Here is a 16,030-nt window from a genome sequence, read left to right as displayed (position 1 = left end):
GGAGGCCTCACTGGACCCAAGAAAGATATTGATTACTAATCTTTGGACATGTTTTTTCCAAGTATAATTGCATTCCTCATATTTTTAGGATTATTATTAAGGATTCTGTTTTCATTATATAGGAATCATTTTTTGATAGTGTTGTATATTTTTCCTGAGCTAGGAATTAGCCTTTATCTTATAGTCTATGTACTTGATAGTTTTCAACTTAAAATGGATTTGTACGGTCCTCACTGAGCTACAGATTCCTTGTAGGATTCATGAACTCTGTGGCAAATATAAGCTTTCATTTGTAGAGTTCAGTTTTTAGTTGCTGACATTGCTAACCCTTAGAAGATTCCAGTTCTGGCTGCCAACAATTTGGGGCACAAGGAGTTTTAATGTGGTATATGGCCATGCCTTTCAACTGGGATCTATTCATCAGAAAATATTTATTAAACACCTACCATGTGGCAGGCACTTTGCTAAGTGCTGAGGAAACAAAATGAAGAAATATATATATATATATATATATATATATATATATATATATATAAAACTGCTGACTAGGGATCATCCAATCTTTACTTGAAGATACCCAATGAGGAAGGTAATCACTGAAACCAAGGTAGTCCAATTTCCTTGAGACAGATTTAATTGTTAATATGATTTTTCTTTTGTTGTTGTTCAGTTATTTCAGTTCTGTCCAACTCTATTACCCTATTTGGGGTTTTCTTGGCAAGGATACTGAAGTGGTTTTCTATTTCCTTCTGCAGCTCATTTTATAAATGTGGAAACTGAGGCAAACAGGGTTAATTGAATTTTCCAAGTTCACACAGCTAGTAAGTGTCAGAGGACAGATTTGAATTTAAATCTCCTTGATTCCAGGCCTGGTGCTCCATCCACTATGTCTACCTCACTGCCCTAATAGACAAACAAAACCAAAGATTTTCCTTGTTCAGTATCTAAATCTGCCATTTACAGCTTCTCCCCATTCTTCCTGTTCTTATTCCTGAAGTCAGACAGAATAAGCCTAATTCTTTTATGTACATCACAGTCCTTCAGATATCTGAAGGCAGTTCAGTCTTCAAGTCAGTCAGTCAACAAGCATTTATTAAGCACCTACAATATGCCAGGTACCCGTTAAGCATCAAGGATACAAAGAAAGGAAAAATGAGGTCTCTGCTCTCAGGGGGCTTGCATTCTATGGAAGAGACCACATGTGAACAACTCTCTCTCTCTCTCTCTCTCTCTCTCTCTCTCTCTCTCTCACACACACACACACACACACACACACACACACACACACACACCCTTACACGCATCCATCATCTGAGTTGATCTTGAGGCCTTTTGCCTTATTCATTAGAGTAGGATCAGCCCAGCAGCTTGAGCTGGCTTCATTTTATACCCCAGAAAGCCTCAGAGAGGGAGAGAAATTGATGCTTTCATCAGAATATTGGTTGATAATTTCAGCCTTCCTGATCCAAAGATCAATTGCCTCTTCTTGATTTTAATATCATATACATTCTTCTCAAAAAGGACTCCCTCTATACCCCATTTCCTTCATTTTATTCTAGTAGCATCTTATCCATAGCCTAAGGCCCAGTTCCTTCTCAAGAAATATTCTTAAATGTATGAATGAATGAGTGAGTGAATAATTCTGAGATAGGATGAGGATGAGAGTCAGCCTTGCAAAATAAAAGGATTGTTGGACTTGGGTTTAGGAAACCTTCAATTCAAATCTTAATCTTATATTCTTAGTACCTATGTGACTCTAAGCCAGTCCCTTAATATTTCCCTCCTCTGTAAATTTATTTTCCTCCTCTGTAAAAATATGGTTTATAAATAGTACTGAGAATCAGATGATTTAATGTATGGAAAGTGCTTTGCAAATCTTAAAGCACTTTGTAAATATAACTTGTTATCATTACTATTTTGCTTGGTTTTCAAAGAACTGTCTGTTAAAAACATTTTCTTCATAAACTCTGACTTGCCTTTTCATTAGTAATCCATATAGAAAGCAGTCTAGTACAGTTTGAGTATTTTTTTCTCGTTTCTCTCTTCCCTTTCCCTCCCCATCATGCCCCCTCTTACAGACCTTAGATTCTAAACTTCTGGAAAACTTTGTGAATAATTTATAACCTTTTATTACCCGTTGCTCTACTCCCTTTGAGGGAAGTGAAGAGAAACATTTGTCTTTTACAGTTTACTCTCCCGTGAACTGAGACCCAGTTGGCTTCAGGCATAAGTGAAGATTTGCAGTCATGGAAGCTGTCCTTTTGGGAATGGTTGATTGACCCACAATTTTGATTAACCAAAATAACATTTACCCCAAACATAGCTGATACACTATTTGTTAATAATGTTACAGTGGGAATGCTATAAGCAAAATTCAGCCCTTCTCAGCCTTCCTCTTAGATGCTTTATAAGAATGTCTGATTTTCTTCTTTGTATTATATAAGTTCTTTGGTTTGGTGACAGATTTTTGTTTTTATTTTAGATTTTTTTGATGGAAGAGAAGGCAGAGAATGTAGGTCCACGACTATATAGACTACTGTCATTCCACTCTAAGGACCATGGACATCTGATGAGACTTGCATTTGGGAGGGGGGGGAACCTATTGCTCATGATCTTTTTTAATTGCTCAGCAAGGCAGTGAGCATCCAGGAATTATGACTCTTAAATTATTTGCCAGAGAACTGATTCCAGGTCAGTGGATTGTGTAACTACAAAGGACCTTAGACATCATCTTGTATAATCTCCCACATATTGGAAATTTTATTGAAATTTTTTTATTCAGAGTTCTTTTTGATTTTTATATATTTCTCATTTTAAAAATATATTTATTTAATCTGAACTTAAGACATAAAACAAGCATTTCCATAGCAGAGTAGAATAGGGAATAAAAATGATTGAACATGAAACTACAAATCTATTATATACTATTTGTTATTTGTTTAAATATATATGATAAAGTTGCATTGTAACATTTTTCCCCTTTACTTCTCCCTCCCCTGTTCTGCTCTAGAGATGGCTACCATTAGACACAAGTACATGTGTGTAGGTGTATGCATATATGTATATGTCTGTATGGGTATATAAACATACAATACTGCTGTTACTGTATATGATGTTCTCTTGCTTTTGCTCATTTCACTCTTCATTACTTTTTTGCCATTCTGTTTTTTTTTTTTTTTTAAGATCATTGAGCTCATCATTTCTTGCAGGTGATCACAATCATGTCACACCTTGTTCAGCCATTCCCCAAGGAATGGCCATCCCCTCAATTTCTACTTCTTTGCCACCCCAAAGAGCTGCTTCACATATTTTAGAATTTTTTAAAATATCATTCTCAAATTTCCAAGTGCTTAACCTTATGCCCTATCAAACAGAAATCTCATTTATGACCAAAAGAGGTGTATAAGTGAAATAAATCGACATTTTAACTATATCTGAAAAATTTACCTCAAATTTCCAGTCTTTCTATTCTCTACCTAGAAGAAGGATATGTGCTCTTCCATCAGATACCATTCTAAGTATCTTTGTCATTGCACTGATTAAAGTTTGAAATCTTTCGTTATTGTCTGTCTATACATTATTACAGTGATTGTACACATTCACAACTAGGTGGTAGGATGGACAGAGCATTAAGCTGGGAGTCAGGAAGAACTGAGTTCAAATTCAGCCTCAGACACTATATGACTCTGGGCAAGACACAAACCTGTCTTTGACTCAATTTCTTCATCTGAAAAATAGGGATAATAAAAGGACCTATTTCCCATAATTGTTGGGAGGATCAAATGAAAAAAATAGTTTTAAGTGTTTTGTTGTTTCCAGTACAATTGGATCATTCTTTTTGTTGCTGTTCACTCATTTCAGTCACGTCTGTCTCTTTATGACCTCATTGGGGATTTTCTTGGCTAAGATAGTGGAGTGGTTTGCCATTTCCTTCTCCAGTTCATTTTACAGATGAAAAACACTGAGACAAATAGAGTTAAGTGTCTTGCCCAGCATCACACACAAATGTCTGAAGCTCGACTTGAATTCAGATCTTCCTGACTCCAGGCCCAGTCATTTCTTAGCTCCACCAAAAATGAATGAGCGTGTCTATTTTCCCACAGCCCCTCTATCATTTGCCTTTTTTTCTATTTTGTGATCTTTGCCAACTGACAGTTATGAAGTAAAAACCTTAGAAATGATTTTATATGCATGTCTTTTTGGAACATGCTTTTTTCCTGTAACTTCTTTTTTCATTTTCCAATTTAAGAAACTTAAATGAATCCATCTAGGTATACATGTAATAATCAGCAGAGCTGGGATTTGAATCTTGGACTATCAGCAATGTCTGACTTGTAGTAGACCCTTGATAAGTACTTGTTGACTGATTAAGTGATTAAATTCAGATCTCCCATTTTACCACTGAGGGTCCTGGGGAATCCATTGAGAGCAGAAAGGACTTTTGAGATGATCTAATTTAATCCCTTCATTCTGTAGTTGAGAAAGTGAGAGCCATGGGAGTTGTGACATTTCCAAAGTCATTGTTTGTATGTAAGCATTTGCCAACTTAATAATTCCAAAAGTTTCTTGGGTCTACAAATCTCATCTCCTATGCCAGTTCCTATGGGAGGCTTTTACTGATCCCTCTCTTTTCCCCCTGCCTCCTCTACCTTTACTTTGTTGTCTTATATAATGGACTATAAGAAGTTTGGAAAGACTGAACCAATCCATTTTTGCCTTTGTATCATCAATGCCTACCACAATACTTGGAATATTAGTGCTTAATTAATGCCTGCTGACAGAATAAACAAATGAAAGGATAAATGAAATAAATCTCTTCTTTTTTCTGGAAAACTCATTAGTAGAACCTCATTAGCAATTAGTATGAAAACTACCTTTAATTGTGAGAAGGAGCAGTCTTGGGAAGGCCAAGCCACCATCTTGTTTTCTTATAAAATCTGATATATGTTATATTTTGCGAAAAGGGGGCAAACCATTCTCTCTCGTTATTTGCCTGGAGTTATCTTCAACCTCACTCTCCATTTGCAAAGTCATGGAGTAAACACAATTTCCCAGTAGAGAAAACACAATGTTTTCTTCATATCTCAGCAGCTAGGAAACCCAGAGAGGGGAATTTTACCAGGCACTGAAGTCATAGGTTTCCTACTCCCAAGTCAGAACATCTGTCTGTATCTTAGGGCAGATTTTCTTTAAAGCCAAAACAAATAGACAAAAAAGTCCGATCCTCCAGTGTCTGACCTCCGGGTGAACAGAAACTAAGCAAAATCAGATCACAACTGCTAGGAAGTCATTGTTCTCACTCTTCTTCTGGGATCCCCAAATAATTAGCTTTGCAAAGAGCAAGTTCAAATCTGAACTCCCCTCCAGGGATTTTCATTGTCCAAACAAACATGCCATTGAACAGAAAAAAAAAAAAATCTCCTGTGAAGGGAGTGCCAAGTTTTCCTTTGACTTTGGGTCCTTAACTTCAGGCCCCTTCCTCCAATGTTGACTCCTGTTCCATTGGGAATCCTTACCACCTGTAGTGGAGGATATTTTCTCCTAATTGGAGTAGTTTTCTATTTCTCTATTTGTCTCTTTTAAGTTATCTGTTTTGTTATCATGTGTTTATTTACAATAGCTTCTAGCAATTTCTTCTTCATCTGTCATGATTTCTGTTTTTTCTTCTTTTTTTTATTAACGTCTTTTTTCCAAGGTAACTAATAGTTTGTTGATTTTATTAGACTTTAAGTAAAGTAATTCCTAATCTTATTTTATTAATCATTAAGTTATTTTGTTTTATTTTATTCTGTTTTTCTCTTCTGTTATCTTCAAAATTTCTATTTGTTATATTTGGAATTTTTCGATTTACATACTAGTTGATTGATCTTTTGTTTTGCCATTATGTTGATCAATGTACCTAGAGATTATTTCTCCCTCTGAGCACTGCTTTTGCTTCATTTGATAAGTTTTAGTTTGTCATCTTATTACTATAATTTTCTTGAATAAAATTAAAAATTGCCTTTATAATTTGATTTTTACCCCATATATTTAGAATTATTTTGTTTAGTATCCATTAAATGTGAATACTTTCCTTTAATAACAGTTGTTGAGTATAATTTTTATTATGCTGTAGTCCATAAAACATGTGTTTAATGACACTGCTTTTCTCCATAAATTTACAAAAGTTTATATCATAGTAAATGATCAATTTTTATACATTCTTATTCACTGATTCATAAAAGTATTATACATAAGTATAAACTACATAAATTTTTGAAGATTCACTTTCAGTAATTTCCAGAGATCTAGAATTGTCACCTTTCTAAAATTCTATTTTAATGCCCTTACTCAACTCCTTAACTACTCCTTTCTTGCTCGTTTTTTGTTTAGATCTGTCTAATTCTAAAGTGAGCAATTCAAGTCCCCTACAAGTATCATTTTGTTGTGTATTACTCCTGGTAAGACAATTAGCTTTTCTTTTCAGAATTTGCTATAAGTAAAGGCAGTGTGTTCAATGGACAGAGAACTGTTGTTCTTGGAACTAGAAAGCTATAGATAGGTTCTAGTCCTGCCCACTTGCATTGGCAAGGGAGGTCTCTTCAAATTAGTAGTTCCCTATGACAATAAAACAGATTCAGTCCAAATATCTATGCCTATTGTATTGGAATTCATACCTGATTAAGTATGGTACTTGGTGAATAGTCAGTATACAATAAGTGGTTTTTGAATTTCATCATTAGTCAATTCCTTTTAGCCCAGTCAGTCTTATGGGCCTTAATTAATGGATGTCAAAACATTGTATATAAGTTTTTTGTAGATTTTTTTTCATCATATTATTCAATGCCTAGGATATAGAAAACTCTTAAAAAGTAAATACTTCTTGACTGATTCATGGTTATAATTTCATTCTCTTTGCTGCCTTTAAGCATAATTTTCTTTGCTTTTCCTTTTTTGCCATGTTTGTTTTTACAATTAGGTTTTTTTTTTTATGAAATCATGATTGTCTGATTTTTTGGATTCAACTAAAGCATACTAGATTCCATCCCCATCACTTGCTTTAACTCTATATTTATCTCATCTTTAATTGGGGATGAATTTTTTGGATGTTCTATACCACCAGAGTTTTGTTGTTCAGAGAGATGAACCGTGAAGGCTTTGCAGGAGTGGAGACTAAGGCAGAGGGATGATTTGACTTGATGATGATAGGAAAATGGTTGCTGCAATTTTTATTTTTGGTTTTGGTTTGGTTGGGTTTTGTATTATTGTGGGTAAAGAACAAGCGCCCACCAGAATGTGCCTGGAAAAAAGAAACAGACATACAAATTGGGATAAATAGAATTCTATTTTCCCTAACTTACTAAAGGTGAAATCATTAGGAAATGGGTCTTATTCTCTGTTCTCCCAATCTCAAATACATCCCTTGCTTCATTGAAAGAGATTTTTGCATTAGGACTTCTTCCAGGAGCTGAAGGAATAGACAATAAGAGTGAAATCTCTTCAGACCATCCTTTCTCATTTTAAGATGTGAGATCTATACTCTCTATGAAGAGTAGCTTCCAAATGTCTTGTATGAGATGGAGCCATAACTAGAGAGAAATAAAGACTGGGGTTTTGTCTCAGAGACACCACTTTTAGAGTACTCAGGCTGTTTATATTTCTTTTCAGCAATAACTAAACCTACTAAGCTACTTAGCAAGAATATTTAGTTAAATTGGAAAGCTGATGGATGTCCCTTCTTCAACCTAACATCTGACGGCTTCTCTACTTATTCTTTGAAAACAATGACCTCAAAGTATCCCAGAATATACATTTATGAGAAAATATATCCTTTCTCTTCCCTTCCATTTAGATTTATCTGAAAAAGCTGGTTTTATGATGTTTTATGCTACCTTCCCTACATTGACAGAAGCCCAAACTGATTTCTTATCATAGAGAGCTAAGAAAAGACTTTAGAGATCATCTAATCCAAATCCTTCACTTTAGAAATGAACAAAATGGAGCCAGAGAAGGGACAGTGATTTGCTCAGAGAGATAATAAGATGGGATTTAAACCCAGAGCTTTTGATTCCAATCCAGTGTTCACTCTAGGAACAATCACAAGATCAAGCACATTCTGAAACTTGGAATTCACACTTCTGAATGTCTTGTATGTACAATGACTTTTTCTCACTGGAAAATGAAGAGTAGAATAGTAGAATATAAAGTAAAAGTAGAATATAATCTACTTAAGGGAAGAGGCTATTTCTACTTTTATCTTTGTAGCCCCAGTACCTAGCCATCATTCAATAAGTATTTATTTATTAACTCACTGAGTTCTAGACCTTCAACTAAAAACTGGAAGTACAAAGATAAAAATAAAATAATCCCTGCCCTTCAGGACCTTATGGTTTTTAAGCTCAGTGGTTGTTCATAGTCAGCTATGTTCATAGCTATTCATAGAATTGAATGATTATTTAGACTCTCGTAGACCAGTCATTTTTAAGAGTCTTTAATTTGGGGTCCATAACACAAACCCAATCTCTAAGACTGCTTCCTATTATATATATATATATATATATATATATATATATATATATATATATCTTGTTTGTGCATAATTGTTTGCATGTCTCCCGTTAGAGTATGAGCTCCTTTCGGGCAGGATCGGTTTTTAATTTTTCTCCATATCAACAGTATTTAGCACAGTAATGGCACATAGTAGGCACTTAATATGTGCTTCATGATTTGATTTATCTTGACCAAAGCCCTCTGTAGGTAAAGAGTGTTTCTGCTTTCTGCAGATTATGTGTGTATATATAATTATTTATGTTTATTATAAGTTCATACATTATTTTTATTACTATTGGAATTTCTCAGCAAAGGATGCATTTTTGCTTTTACTCTATAATATTTGAGGTTTACACCAGGCCCTCCCTGATCTCTACTTGGCTCAGTACATGTCACTGGCCTTGTATTCCCAGGAACACCAGTGTCACCTTGGTCTCTATCCAATATGTCCATCAGGCAGCAGCTCCCTGGAGCTTCACTAAACTTCCTTCTTCCTTGATTTCATATTGATGGAGTTCTGCCAGGGACTGACCCTAAAGTTATGCTGAAGTAGGCTGGGGACAGGTTTTCTCAGTTCTCCCCTTACTTATGTTTCCCAGGTATCATGCACTCCCTAAGCCCGGCCTTCCTGAGACATTCATTGCTCTCCTTGTTCCATGAGTGGGAGCAGTGACATCCCCCCCCCTGTCCAGCATTAAGCTCCTGGCTCCTTAAGGCAGAGTTGTGGGCTTCAGCCTTTCTGATCACAAAAAGCAGCCCCTCTCCATCTTTTTTTTAGATGAAAAGCATGGCGTTCCATCAGTTTCAACTGTTAAAGCATTATTCCAGGAGAGACACAAAAAGCTAATTTTACAAAGCACAATAGCCTAGGACATTATAGCGAACATTTGATGGACTTCTGCTTGCTAATGGCTTCAGCTGCAGGGGGAAATCCTTTTAATCAGGAAGAATGGACGAGAATGAAGAGAACAACTTACCGTTTTGAAAAGGGGAAAATGCAATCTAATGGGCCTACTTTGCTCTATGCCCCCCTAAAAGGCTCAGGGCCCCTTTTGATTTCTACCTCCTATCGCCCTGGCTTGCAACTCTGTGGGCTAAGTAGTTCTATTTTATTGCAAGATTCTGCAGGCAGGAACCTTGCTTCTGAAAGGATACAGCCCCTTGTTGTCTTCATTGAGATTGGTGGAAGATGGCTAAAGGCTTTTAAATTGTGATCAAAGAAAGGGAACCAAGCCAAATTTGGGTTGAATTCAGACTCAATCCATGCAATATTTTGACATTTCAGTGGTACTAGAGCTTGATAGTTTTAGAATATCTCAGTAGCTGCTGGCATCTATATAATCCTTTTAACCATTTTGCTAAATAATAATAATAAAAAATAATGTATGAACTTAAAATAAACATAAATAATCATATATACATACATATGTACATGTAGATATGTATAGATCAATATATATATGTATATGTAATTTATTTTATGTGCAAAAATATGTGTGTGTTTAGTTATATACTCTTTGGACTGTCTTTTAGGCTTTTCTTGACTTTATAAATAGATAAAAACACACACGCACACACATGTACACACAATATGTGTGTGTATTTAGTTTGAGAAAGAACCTCAGTGTTTGGTAGCTTATCTTGCCAGGAGATCTTCAGAATCTTTCTAAGAATGCTTAAGTATTCAGATTCTGCTGCAGAGAACGCAACTCCATTGCGCTACCCACATTGTTTGAATACCAAATGAATGCTGGCCAAAAAGAGTATTTTAGGGAGAATTCACCAAGGCAAATGCTCACAAGGTGGCCAGAAGAAGCAAAACAAGGACACACTCAAAGTCTCCTTCAAACATTTGGGAATTGATTACATGACATGGGAGACAACTGGCACAGGAAGCCCCAGCATGGCGTGCCCTCATCAGAGAGGATGCTCTATGAGCAAAGCAGAATTGAATTAGCTTAACAGAAACATTAAATGCACAAATTTAGAAAATCCACCCCAAATGTTCACATGGACTATTTGTGCCTGACCTGTAGTAGAACATTCCCAACTCATTTTGCTCTGATCAGGCAGCTAGACATACAGTAACTAGACACTTAACATAGTAGTGTTTTTTGATTCCCTTTGAGAACAAAGGACAACAACCCAGTATGTATATAAACATATGTGTATAACCATATCTAGATACCTATGTAAAGATTTGTAAAGTAATTTAGAAATAAAATTTCATTTGATTTTCACAACCCTGATAGAAGTAGGTGCTGTTATTATCTTTTATTTTCTTTCTTTCTTTCTTTTTTATTGATTTATTAATTAATTATTTTAAGACATTGCTTTATGAATCATGTTGGGAGAGAAAAATCAGAACAAAAGCAAAACAGAAAGGGAGAGAAAAAAACAGAAAAAAGAAGTGAGCATAGCAAATGTTGATTTATATTCAATCTCCATAGTTCTTTTTTTCTGGATGCAGGTGGTATTTTCTGTCAAAAGTCTATTGGGTTTGCTTTGAATCACTAAACCACTGTGAAGAACCAAGTCTTTCATAGTTGATCATTGCACATTCTTGCTGTTATTGTGTACAATCTTTCACTCAGCATCAGTTCATGTAAATCTTCCAGACCATTCTAAAATCAGCTTGTTCACCATTTTTATAGAACAATAATATTTCATTATCTTTATATACTACAATTTGTTCAGCCATTCCCCAACTGATGGGCATCTACTCATTTTCCAATTCTTTGCTACCACAAAAAGAGCTGCTACAAACATTTTTGCATATGTAGGTCCTTTTCCCTCCTTTATTATTTACTTGAGATGCAGACCCAGTAGTGACACTGCTGGGATATGCACAGGTTTATAGCTCTACGAGCATAGTTCCACATTGCTCTCCAGGATGGTTGGATCATTTCACAACTCCCCCAACAATGCATTGGTGTCCCAGTTTTCCCATATCTCCCCAACATTTATCATTGTCCTTTACTATCATTTTAGCCAATCTGAGAGGTGTGAAGTAGTACCTCAGAATTATTTTAATTTGTATTTCTCTAATCAATAGTGATTTAGAGCATTTTTATATGACTCTAGATGACTTTAATTTTGTCATCTGAAAACTGTCTGTTCATATCCTTTGACCATTTATCAACTGGGTAATGAATTGTATTCTTATAAATTTACTGCAGTTCTTTATATATTTTAGAAATGAGATCTTTATCAGAAGCATTGATTGTAAAGGTTTTTTCCCCAGCTTTGTACTTCCCTTTTAATTTTGTTTCAGTTGATTTTGTTTGTACAAAACCTTTTTTTTTCTAATTTGATGTAATTAAAGTTTAACATTTTGGCTTTCATAATGTTCTCTAGTTCTTCTTTGGTCATAAATTCCTCCCTTCTCCAAAGATCTGATAGGTAACTTATCCCTTACTCTCCTGATTTGCTTATGTAAATATATCCAAATCAGGTACCTATTTTGACCTTATTTTTGTATGGGGTGTAAGATGTAGGTCTATACCTAAATGTCTATTTTTTTCTGCCCCTATAATTTTCTCCAGAGGTCTATCATATCTAGATTTTCTAGGATCCTATTAAGCTCCCTTGTTACTTTCTTGTTTATTTTATTGTTAGATTTGTCTGACTCTGAGAGGGGAATGTTGAGGTCCCATACTAATAATGTTTTACCATCTATTTTTTCCTATAATTGACTTAATATTTTTTCTGGGAATTTGTATGCTTTACCACTTGGTGCATATACATTTAGTGTCATTACTACTTCATTTTTTACAATATCCTTTATTAAGATATACTTCCCTTCCTTATCTCTTTTAATTAGATCTATTTTTACTTTTGCTTTATCTGAGATCAGAATTGCTACCCTCTTTTTTTTTACTTCAGCTGAAACATAATAAATTCTGTTACCTATACTCTGTACGTGTCTCTCTATCAAATGTGTTTCTTGCTAACAATATATTGTAGGATTCTGTTTTTTATTCCACTCTGCTATTCATTTCCATTCTATGGGAGAATTCATCCCATTTACATTCAAAGTTATGATTATGATCTCTGTTTCTTCCATTCTCTTTTCTTTCCTGTATATACTTATGTTCTCTCTTCCCACCCTGTCCTTTAGCAGTGTTTTTGACACCCCCCACTACCTTATCTTCTATTAGCCTTGTTCCCCTTTAATTAGTGTTTCTGCCCTCCCTTCTATCCAGTTCCTTCCTGTTCTTTCTTCTTTCTCCTCCTACTTCTTTACAGGGTTAAATAAATTTCTATACCCAACTGAATGATTAAGTTATTCCCTCTTTGTGTCAAAACTGATGAGATCAAGCTTCAAACAATGCTCATTCTCATCTATTCTTTTCCTTATTTGTAATAGATTTTTGTGCTTCTTCATGTGATCTAATTTGTCCCATTATACTTTCCTTTTCCTCTCTTTCCAGTACAGATCTTTTTCCATCCCTTAATGTGTTTTTCTTTGATATCATCACATCAAAGTCCATTCACAACCACACCCTCCAACCATGTGATATCCCCCTCTGTCTGTCCCAGTAATAGATACATTTCACAAGAGTTACAGATATAATTTTCTATCTAGGATGTAAACATTTTGACTTTTTAGTAATATATTTTCCCCTATTTACCTTTTTATGCCTCTTTTGAGTCCTGTGATTAAATTTTTTGTTTAGTTCTGTTTTTTTTCAATAGAAATGGTTGAAAGTCCCTTACTTCATTGAAGATCCATCACCTCCCCTGAAAGATGATGCTAAGTTTTGATATCTTTGTTTTAAAGATGTAAAAACAGGCACACAGAAGTTGTGTCCTTTCCAGAGTCACAGAAGGTAGTAAATATCTAAAGTGTTATTTGACCTGTACAGAGGCCAATCATGCAATAGACATTTATTAAGGTGTTAATTAATGTGTTAATTCTGCAGGTACAAACAAAGACAAAAGCCCTCACATCTAATGACAGAGATAACATGCAAATATCTTTGTACAGACAAGATAGATACAGAACAAATAACAGAGGCCAGGTATAGAGAGAGAGCAGGTTCTGTGTACTTTCTACTAACTCTCTAGCGACTTAGCCATTTAGAACATTAGCCCATATAACCCTCGGCCTGGGAGGTAAATGCTGTATGTATATATATATATATATATATATATATATATATATATATATATAGTTACCACCATTTAATCAATGAGCAAAATGAGCCAGAGAAAAGTTAAGTAGATTGCCCAAGGCCAAACAGCCAGTGTCAGAAGAGGGATTTCTGGGATTTACACCTTGGATATTTACTTCCTGTAGGGAAATCTTGAGGACCAACTATCTAACTTTCTGGGACCAGGTTTCTTCATCTGTAAAGATTTTGGTTTTAGTGGCCTTTGAAAGTCTTTCCAACTCTGGATCTACAATCTTATGATCGCATGCCATATTATCTCTTATGTCAGTTCACTTTGGAGTCAAATTGGTTCATTAGTGATGATTAAGAAAATTTTGATTTGGTTTAGCAGTGGGAAAGATATCATTAGAGGTATATTGGACCTGAAGAAGAGCTGGTGATCTGGTCATGTGCATCTCCCTCTTCCTCCCTTCCCTCCCCATCTCTTATTTCTATAGATCAATACAAAAATGTATATGTGTATTTGTAGATTGTCAATGAACAATCACAACATCATGAGATTTATGTGAAAAACCAAGTTTATTATAAGATAAATTAACCTGTATGTGGAATTCAAATGATTCAGTTCCCACAATGGGTTAATGTGCATCTTTAAGTATGTTTGTGTATGTATACATATATGTGTGTATACATATTTATACACACACATACACATATATATACCATGTGCATATATATTTTGTGTACAGATATGCACAATGCAGATTTGTATGTTCTTGTGGGGATGTATGCAAATGTATGTGCTACACATGTGTTGTGTAGATATATAATTGTACATTTACATGTAATAAACTTGTGAATATATATTATAATTCTATGGATATGTATAGATGTGTTTATAGACAGAAGTACTAAAGGTTGAAGGATAATTGATAGAAGTGTCTTTGCTCATTTTTGTCCATTCAATGTCAGTACATGCATGTTTATACATAAGTCTATATACATGTATGTCACTAGCTAAGTGTAGAGAAAGGATTCCAGCTTGTCAGGCAGGCATTTGATCCTTTGTTAAGGATTCGTGGGAGAATATGAACAAGTGTCTGTTGTCAACATGAAAAAGTTTTGACAAATTTGGGAGGGTTATTCATATTAAGAACTTCATGGCTAAACAAGTTGTGGTACATGAAGGTAATGGATATTATTTTTCTATAAAAAATGATGAACAAACTGATTATAGAAAGGCCTAGAAAAATTTACATGAACTGATACGAGAAAAACAAGCAGAACTAGGAACACACTGTACACAGTGATGGCAAGAATGTCAGATGATCAACTATGAAAAGTCTGATTCTTCTCAGTGGTTCATCCAAGGCAATCCCAATAGACTTTGGACAGAAATGCCTTCTGCTTCCAGAAAAACAATTAAGGAGACTGAATGCAAGTCAACACTTGCTATGTTCACTTCTTTTTCCTATTTTTTTATCCCTCCTGTGGTTTTTCCCTTTTTCTCCGATTTTTCTCTCCCAACATGATTCATAAAGCAATGTGTATTAAAAATAAATAAACTTACTACAATAAGATTTAAAAAAAAAAGAAATTACTGATAAATAGGAGCTGAGCATTAAGAAATAAAGAGGGGAGCATGAGAAAAAAAAAATCATGGATTCATCAAAATCAAAATTCCAACCACAATGGGTCCATTTATTTTTAGTTTTTAGTCTTTGATTAAATATCAATGACAAAAATCAAAAATAGTCTCTATTTTGTTGAGCGCAATGACAGCAACAATAAGCATATACTAAGTACTTGCTGTACTAGACACTATTCTAGATTTTAGAGATTTGAATTCACAAAAAATATATATATTTATATATAGTTCCTTCTATAAGGATCCTGCAAAGATCTTTCCTTCTAGTGGGAGAAAACAGCATACAGAAAGAAAGCCAAAAGGGGATGCTTGGGGAATGGGTATCTTTGTGAGATGGAATTGAAGCCTGGAGAAAGAGGATTATTGGGTCTAAGCCCTTCCTCCAAATGAAAGGTCTAGGAAGAACTCACCAATGAAAGAAGGGCTCCACAGTAATAGAGGGAAAAAGCAGCTGAGACATAGAGGTAAAATCTGAAGAATTAAGGATGACTGGTCTGGGCCCTTTCCAGGGAATCTTGTAGATAGAATAATAATAATTTCCTCAACAGGACAAGTCAAGCCTAAATTCTGAAGACTTTTCAGTGATTTTCTTCTAAAATATACCCAAAGCAGAAACGCATCCAAACCAACTGAAAAAAATTGTCTTCTCAAAAACTCCTGAGATCATACATCTAGCTTTGGAAAGAACTATCTGGTCCAACCTCCTCATTATATAGAATGGAAAGCAGGCTCAGAG

Source organism: Sarcophilus harrisii, chromosome 1, assembly GCF_902635505.1.
Source record: "Sarcophilus harrisii chromosome 1, mSarHar1.11, whole genome shotgun sequence".
NCBI classification, from domain to species: Eukaryota; Metazoa; Chordata; class Mammalia; order Dasyuromorphia; family Dasyuridae; genus Sarcophilus; species Sarcophilus harrisii.
Note: the sequence above shows the minus strand (reverse complement) of the source record.